The sequence below is a fragment of the Xyrauchen texanus genome, chromosome 13, assembly GCF_025860055.1.
Source record: "Xyrauchen texanus isolate HMW12.3.18 chromosome 13, RBS_HiC_50CHRs, whole genome shotgun sequence".
In the NCBI taxonomy this organism is placed as follows: Eukaryota; Metazoa; Chordata; class Actinopteri; order Cypriniformes; family Catostomidae; genus Xyrauchen; species Xyrauchen texanus.
Window position 1 is genome coordinate 41,042,110 of NC_068288.1, and position 8,033 is coordinate 41,050,142.

The window sequence follows — 8,033 nt, forward strand, 5'->3', positions numbered from 1 at the left end:
TTACTGTTTTGGTTGGACACTTTTCATTTTCAAAGTTTATTACCATCAAAACCAGAATATTTAAACTGGTTCTTTTTGTATTCACTGCTAATTGCAATCTTGTATTGATGCAGCACCACAGCCATTTTTTTACCATGTGAAGCAGAGGCTTGTCAGCAGACTTGGGCACGATGGGCATAATACAATCATGTTTAATTAAAAAGAACACTGAAATTGATGGCCCTCAATTTTGGCCAAGCACCTATTGGTCATCCATCTCGTGAAAGAGCGCTCTTGTCTCACGTGTAGACCGGTCTGCTTTTCAACAGTCCCACCAATTTCAATATTGCGAGTTTATAAGATGGACTCGGTTCATCATGATCAAGTTGGACTTACAGTGTGCTGAAAAAACTGAAAATCGGAGGAATCGAGAAACAAGTACTACAGGTATATGTAATGCTAAATTGCATTTGTGTGCTTTGTCAGTCTCAGTCGTGTCCCAATCGCTGAACTGAGAAAAGTTTTTATTTTAAGGATGTCAATTTTCATAGTAAACCGTCATCAAAATTAACAATCAATTATTTCCAGAAACATGCGGAGGACTTTCACAATATACATCGTTCCAAATCAAGTGCCACTAAAAAAAAACCACTAGGCCTACAATTTTTCAACTATTGAACATGTACTTTAGAAATGAGTATTTGCATTTCCCTCTTAATAAATATTCTGTATTTGAATCTACATTTAATTAAATGTTTCATTTACCATTATTATAATGTTTATAGAAAATACAGATACTGTATCACACACTGAGTGCCATTCAAATCTTATCTTAAAGGAACTGTTCACCCATAAATTAAAATTCTCATCATTTACTCACCCGCAGGCCATTGCAAATGTATATGACTTTCTATCTTTTGCAGAACAGATGTTTAGAATAAGATTTCAGCTCTGTAGTTCAGGTCCACACAATGCAAAACTTTGAAGCACAAAAACACACAAAGGCAATGGTTTAATAACAATTAAAAACTTATTTTTCACTATAAATATTGATGTCTCTTTGGCGATTGTGATTTCAAACTCGATTACACCTCCTAGTTCCCTCTAGCCGCTAGATAACACTATGAAGTGTAATCGAGTTTGAAATCATGATCATGTCTAGAGTCTGCAATGGCAAGATGTAGAGTGAAAAGTTAGTTATATTTTGGTTATTTTCTTGCTAAAAACCACTTGGATCACTTCTGAAGTCATGGATTAAACAACTGGAGTCATATGGATTACTTTTATGCTGCCTTTATGTGCTTTTTGCAGCTTCAAAGTTTTGGTCACCATTCACTTGCATTGTCTGAACCAACAGTGCTGAGATATTTTTTTTAAATCTTTTAAAAATCTTCATTTGTGTTCTGCTGAAGAAAAAGTTCTACACATCTGGGATGGAGTGAGGGTGAGTAAACGATGAGAGGATTTTCATTTTTGGGTGAACAATTCCTTGAAGCATTTCTTCGTCTTACTAGAGACATTTGTCCATTTCAAAAAGGATTGTGGACATCTCACTAATGAACTCAGTCACGGATACGCTCTCCCTCATTGCAGATTGTTCGTGCCATGCTGTCATTTTGTAGGATGGGCAAAAACAGCTGGACAAAGTCGGCAGTGTATGGAGGAGTTATCACATCCAGAACCTGTCCCAAGAGGTAATTGGGAGAGGAAGACTTCAGAAAACCAACCCTGAACTGGTTATAAAGCACTACATAATGAGATTTTCATGTGTGCAGCATATGATGACATTTCAAAAACTGCCTAACCTCTGTAACAAAGTATCTGTTCAGCAAAACGTCTGTGTTGAGTTTCATAAGACATTTATAGCTGACCACAGGAAGCACATAACCTTGACTCAGCAGATGAACCATATGATCCAGTAAGGTTTTCTTGAGCTCCAGCGACAATAAATTAACAAGAGATTAAAAAGTCAGGCTTTGGAGCCATGATTATGAGCACTGGGGGGGTAAATAACTTTATTAACTGATGAGGATTTGTAAAATAGTTTAATAGAGATTGCATTTACAAAAGAGCAATTTCCAACATCTATGTACTTTAGAAATGTCTGTCTTACACTTGTCTTTGAAAGATTTCATTAATTAAACAAAAGTTGTCGACGCACTATCCCAGCAAGTTCAGGAGCAAAGACCAAAAAACTTGAACAGAACTAAAAGTTTATTTTATTATTTTAGAACAGAGGAATAAATACAAACATAGCAGCCAAAGGATGAGGAAGACGTTTGGCTGTAACATTTGTTTTTATTTCCCTGATTATGGAAGTATGTTAGTGACGAATGTCTTCACTACAAAAAAAAGCATGGTGAAATGCACTAATTGAAAAATAAACGCATTAAATTAACTTTTATTAATGTTTACAGTTTTGGGGAATGCAATTTTACAGTTGTATATTTAAGATGTGATTATTTCAACTGAAAAATGTTTGCACAATAATTCATCATTAAACATTTAACAAAAGATCAGTTCAAAGAATTTCAATTTTTTTATTCATTAATATTAAGTTAATATTCGGTCCATTATATTTCACTTCACACATTTGAGTGGTTCAAATTCAGAATGAAGTTCAACCTTGCACATCCTGGTATTTCAGCAAAAGTGTTAGTGCCTCGCTTGCTGCTACTAATCTTCACCACTAGGTGGTACACTTAGGTGCGAATGACGACTATGAGACACAGGTTCTCGCCAAATAAACCTTATTTACAATCTGTGTGTCATCACATATTGCTCAGATTAGAATCTTTATTGAAGCTACACCTGCATTGTCTTTTTTTGTACCAAACACATTTGTCCTTCATACACTTCCATATCTATTGTATAATAATAAATGTACCATGTCTAGAGACATATTCAGAAAACAGAGAAAGATTTTATACATTTCCATGACTTTTCCAGTCCTGGATATCACAGTTTTAGAACTCCAAGGTGTTTCCAGGTTTTCCATGATCACTGTATAAATTGTACTAATTCTTCTGTAATTATTGTAGGGTTTGATGCTGTCTTTAACAAACCAGCTCCATGACATCAAGCTGTGAGTGTTCTGTCTCAAACAGTTTTACGAGCAACTGCAGAACCTGAGGATGAAGAAGCTGATGGCATGTGCTGATCTGAGAAATAAACACAAACACACACATTCACTCAATAAATATGGCTGATAGGTATGATGCATATTACAAGCCAGTTTGAACTCTAACGTAAAGGTGTGATAGAGAGGCAAAGGTTACCTCATCCAGCAGAGCTAAATGAACAGGTGTGTTATCGCTAGCTGTAGCTGCAAAAGTAATGAGGCTCAGATACCTTCCAGTCAACTCACTTTAACACGGCCATCGCTACCACTGAAAACCTGTGCCTTCAGCCTTCGCTAGGGTGCTCCTTTACCTTGACAGTGAAGTTGAGCATCAGGCAGTTTGGATGGGCTTCAGCAAGTTTGTAGAACAGATCTCTCCATTTTGTGTGTGCAATCATCTGTTCCAGACATGCTGGCGTCTAGCAGAGCGGCATATTGTTAACAGGGCTCAACTCATTTTGTATTTAACAATTGCTTTCTGAAAGACTTAGCTATATTACAACTCCATACAGTGAGGAAAATATCGCCAACAGAGAAATAAAATAATGTCAAATAATGTTATTTCTTTGTATATGTGAAGCACAAAGGAACATAGTCAATGTGAACGTACATTTCTGACAAGTGCTGCTTTTGGAAATAACTAGTATTTGTTAGTGTATAAAGGTAATATAATAACAAGTGTTTAAAAGTTTGTAATCACTACCAAAAGAGAAAACAAGCAAATACTAATTCCTAAAAGGACAAAACAATTGTACTAATGCCTAAAGGATAAAACTAAACTAATCAAAACAATTGTACTAATCCCTAAAGGAAAAAACAAACAAATGTACTAATCCCTAAAGGAAAAAACAAACAAATGTACTAAGCCCTAAAGGAAAAAACAAACAAATGTACTAAGCCCTAAAGGAAAAAACAAACAAATGTACTAAGCCCTAAAGGAAAAAACAAACAAATGTTCTAATCCCTAAAGGAAAAAACAAACAAATGTTCTAATCCCTAAAGGAAAAAACAAACAAATGTTCTAAACCCTAAAGGAAAGCCAAAATAAAAAATATACTAATCAATATAGAAAAAAATACTAAACTAATGCATTAATCCAATAGGAACAAATTTAAAAACCTAAAACACTAGTCCCCAAGGAAAAATGCTAAACAAAACAAATGTGCAAATCCCTACAGAAAAAGCTAAACCAAAAATTGCACTAATCTCTAATGAAAAATATAAATAAAACACTAATCCTAAGGAAAAATACCTAAAAAAATTGCACTAATCCCTAAATACACACACACACACACACACACCTAAAGGGAAAAACTAAACAGAAAATTACACTAATCTCTAAAGTAAAAAAATAACAAAACGAATACACTAATCCCTAAGGGAAAATATTAAAGCAAATGTGCAAATCACTAAAGGAAAAAACAAAACAAATATAGTAATCCTTAAAAGAAATTATATATTTTATAAATCTGTTTTAATGATCTGAACATACCTAAGAAATCTAAAGTTTTATGATAATAGATTTGATTACAGTGAGTAAACCTATTTATGTCACCTCTCCCATAACAGTGAAGATTGAATCTGCTTTCTGAGGGTCAAAGTGTTTGATCAAGACACTCTTCAAATGATTCTCAACACGCTCCTGCACCTGGGTGGGTTCCACTCCTACATGAGAACAAATACATATAGGCATTCAAGAATTGTTCTGTAATTCAATTCTAAAAGCATGCAAGATTTTTTATTTATATCAACTGATCACAATGTATAGTCAGGACAATTTTTTCCCATAGAAAAATCTATATTACAATTTGGGAAAAAAAAATTCAATCTTCTTAAAATATCTAAACTACTTCAAAGAGTTCTCATAAAAAATCCTCCATGTGCAGCAATGACAGCTTTGCAGATCCTTGGCATTCTAGCTGTCAGTTTGTCCAGATACTCAGGTGACATTTCACCCCACGCTTCCTGTAGCACTTGCCATAGATGTGACTGTCTTGTCGGGCACTTCTAATGCACCTTACAGTCTAGCTGATCCCACAAATGCTCAATGGAGTTCAGATCCATAACACTCTTTTCCAATTATCTGTTGTCCAATGTCTGTGTTTCTTTCCCACTCTAACATATTCTTTCTGTTTTTCTGTTTCAAAAGTGGCTTTTTCTTTACAATTCTTCCCATAAGGCCTGCACTCCTGAGTCTTCTCTTTACTGTTGTACATGAAACTGGTGTTGAGCGGGTAGAATTCAATGAAGCTGTCAGCTGAGGACATGTGAGGCGTCTATTTCTCAAGAGACTCTGATGTACTTATCCTCTTGTTTAGTTGTACATCTGGCCTTCCACATCTCTGTCTGTCCTTGTTAGAGCCAGTTGTCCTTTGTCTTTGAAGACTGTAATGTACACCTTTGTATGATAACTTCAGTTTTTTGGCAATTTCAAGCATTGTATAGCTTTCATTCCTCAAAACAATCATTGACTGACGAGTTTCTAGAGAAAGCAGTTTATTTTTTGCCATTTTGACCTAATATTGATCTTATGACATTTCAGACTATTGCATACTGTGGCAACTCAATAACAAACACAAAGACAATGTTAATCTTTATTTAACAAACCAAAAAGCTTTCAACTGTGTTTTATATAATGGCAAGTAATACCAAATTAGCAATTTAACATGATTATTCAAGGATAAGGTGTTGAAGTGATGGCTGCTGGAAATGGGGCCTGTCTAGATTTGATCAAAAATGACTTGTTTCAAATAGTGTTGGTGCTGTTTTTTTTACATCAGTAATGTCCTGACTATACTCTGTGATCAGTTGAATGCTACTGTGGTGAATTAAAGTACCAAATTCTTTCAAAACAGCTAAATCTGTACATTATTCCAAACTTTTGACCGCCAGTGTATATTTGACTTGATTACATATTCTCTTTGTATTCGAGTAGTATACAATACAATACAATATTTATTAATGTCTTGATATTTTATTTATTTAAAAACAACAGTAATTTAAATAAAGTGACACATTTAATAGTAAAACTGATAGTTTGTGTATTGTATTTAAAACCACTGGCACCTTATATATCTGTCCTAGTTTTTTCTTTGTTATTTGAATTGATACATTAGCAATAATGTGTTGTCATACACTCATGGCATCAAAGCACTTTAAAATTGATTATTGCCACACTAGTGGCATACCCCTTGTAGTTGCATCTTACCTATCTGTATGAGCCACTCCACCAGCAGATTCACTGTCTGTGCAACAGCAGAGTAATTCTCTGAGAGCAGCAGGTGAACCACCTGCAGAGATGGGGACAAAAATACCTGGGCTCACCAATGGGATGTTTGACGAAGTTCAAACAAAATCTGTGTTAACGATTTCAAAACCAACCAGATATTTTAGGTTGACATCTTCATACTAACCTTTTCAGGGTGTTAAACATGGCAGGCTCCATGATATACTCTCTACTGGATAATTTCTGCAGACACTCCTCTTGAACTTTGCCATCAGCCTCAGCATCCCCAAATCCATCCTCCTGGAGTGATAGAAAAAGATTGAATCTAGGAAACATTTTAGTGGAAAATTTATTGTACACAAATTCCAGCAACGTGTTGCTCAAAAATGCTAATTGAAAAAAAGTAATGAAATACAATAGACATGCAACTCGAATTGAAGTCATTGACATAAACAAAAAAGCAACATACATTGGGTAATAATATGTGTGTGGTATTTTGACATGTCACTAACAAAAAAATGAAATATATATATATATATATATATATTTTGAAACTGCACTATGGTATTACTATGTTTTTTAGATATCTACCATGGTTTTACCACAGACCGTATTCTTTGAGTACCTTGTAAAACCATGATACATGAATTTTATTACCGTGGTATATAGCCTATATCAAATTACCATGGTTATGCCAGAGTACTTTTATGTAATGGACATTTTTTCGTAACAGGTGTTACAGAAATGTCTGACTTATGCTATAAAAAATACACTTTAAAAAATGTGTCGTTACTAAACTAAAATCTTTCATAATTTGTTAAATCTGATTTAAACATAAAAGCAAAAAAAAAGAAAAAAGATTATAATTCCATTTTTTGGTGTCTGTGATGTGCGTTAACTAAATTACCATGCTGCCATCTTGTGCCTCCCATTCTGCAGAATTGCTCTAGTATTCTCCGTCCATGGCAAGTAAAGCAAATATATATAACTTAATTATTTTACCAGTACATTCGGATGTTTACCAAATATGTACCTAATGGCGCACACACAATACGTCATCCGACAATGAAAAAGAGCGTCACCTTCTGGACTGGCCTCTTATAATAATGGTGGTCTGAATTTTATTGATTTTGATTCCCTTAACAATACGTTTAAAATTAATTGGCTGAATCAAAATCTAGCCAATCCAACTTGTTTTTTTGTGTTTTTTTTTTCACAACTTGGTGGCATTAATTTCTCTTAATGTGTAATTATGATATATTCAAACTCCCTATCAAACTTTCATCGACAGGTTCTCTTAGAATGGGCTCTTATTTATAAACTTTTCACCACAGAGGTGTTTTATTTGGAAAAATAAGAACATTTTATTCAAGAATAAATCTGTTTTATGATGATTGGTTTAGTAATTGTTTGTTTTTGTTAAGCAGTTGTTTAATAATCAAGGTATTTTGTTCAGGTACTCAGAATTTCTCTAAATACCAATAACCCCAAAATAATTTGCTACAGTTATGGGAGCTATTCCTTCTGGTTTGTGTATGCTTTTTAAAAACTGTAGTCACTCAGTATATAATGTATCCTTCTCTAAACCTTGTTAAACTCCTATTGGACAAATTCGTTTTCTGAGTCAAGAACCAAAATGTATATAATAAGATCTTTATTTCTTAAGAATTTGATTTCTGTTCCACCTGTAATTTCCTTTTGGAATAA

At 34.1% G+C, this 8,033-nt stretch overlaps 1 long non-coding RNA gene across 4 annotated transcripts; it reads right to left on the reverse strand.

Annotated features, from left to right (window-relative positions):
* Window positions 1-1,627: 1,627 nt before the first annotated feature.
* Window positions 1,628-7,381, reverse strand: LOC127654174 (uncharacterized). Of its 4 annotated transcripts, XR_007971902.1 has the most exons (6): window positions 7,234-7,381; window positions 6,514-6,626; window positions 6,309-6,390; window positions 4,656-4,765; window positions 3,412-3,519; window positions 1,634-3,140 (listed from the first exon to the last, which is right to left on the reverse strand). It is a non-coding gene; the product is annotated as an uncharacterized LOC127654174 (long non-coding RNA). The 4 variants fall into 4 exon arrangements; XR_007971900.1 differs by having other exon boundaries at window positions 1,635-3,519; XR_007971901.1 differs by having other exon boundaries at window positions 1,628-4,765; window positions 6,514-6,651.
* Window positions 7,382-8,033: the final 652 nt, after the last annotated feature.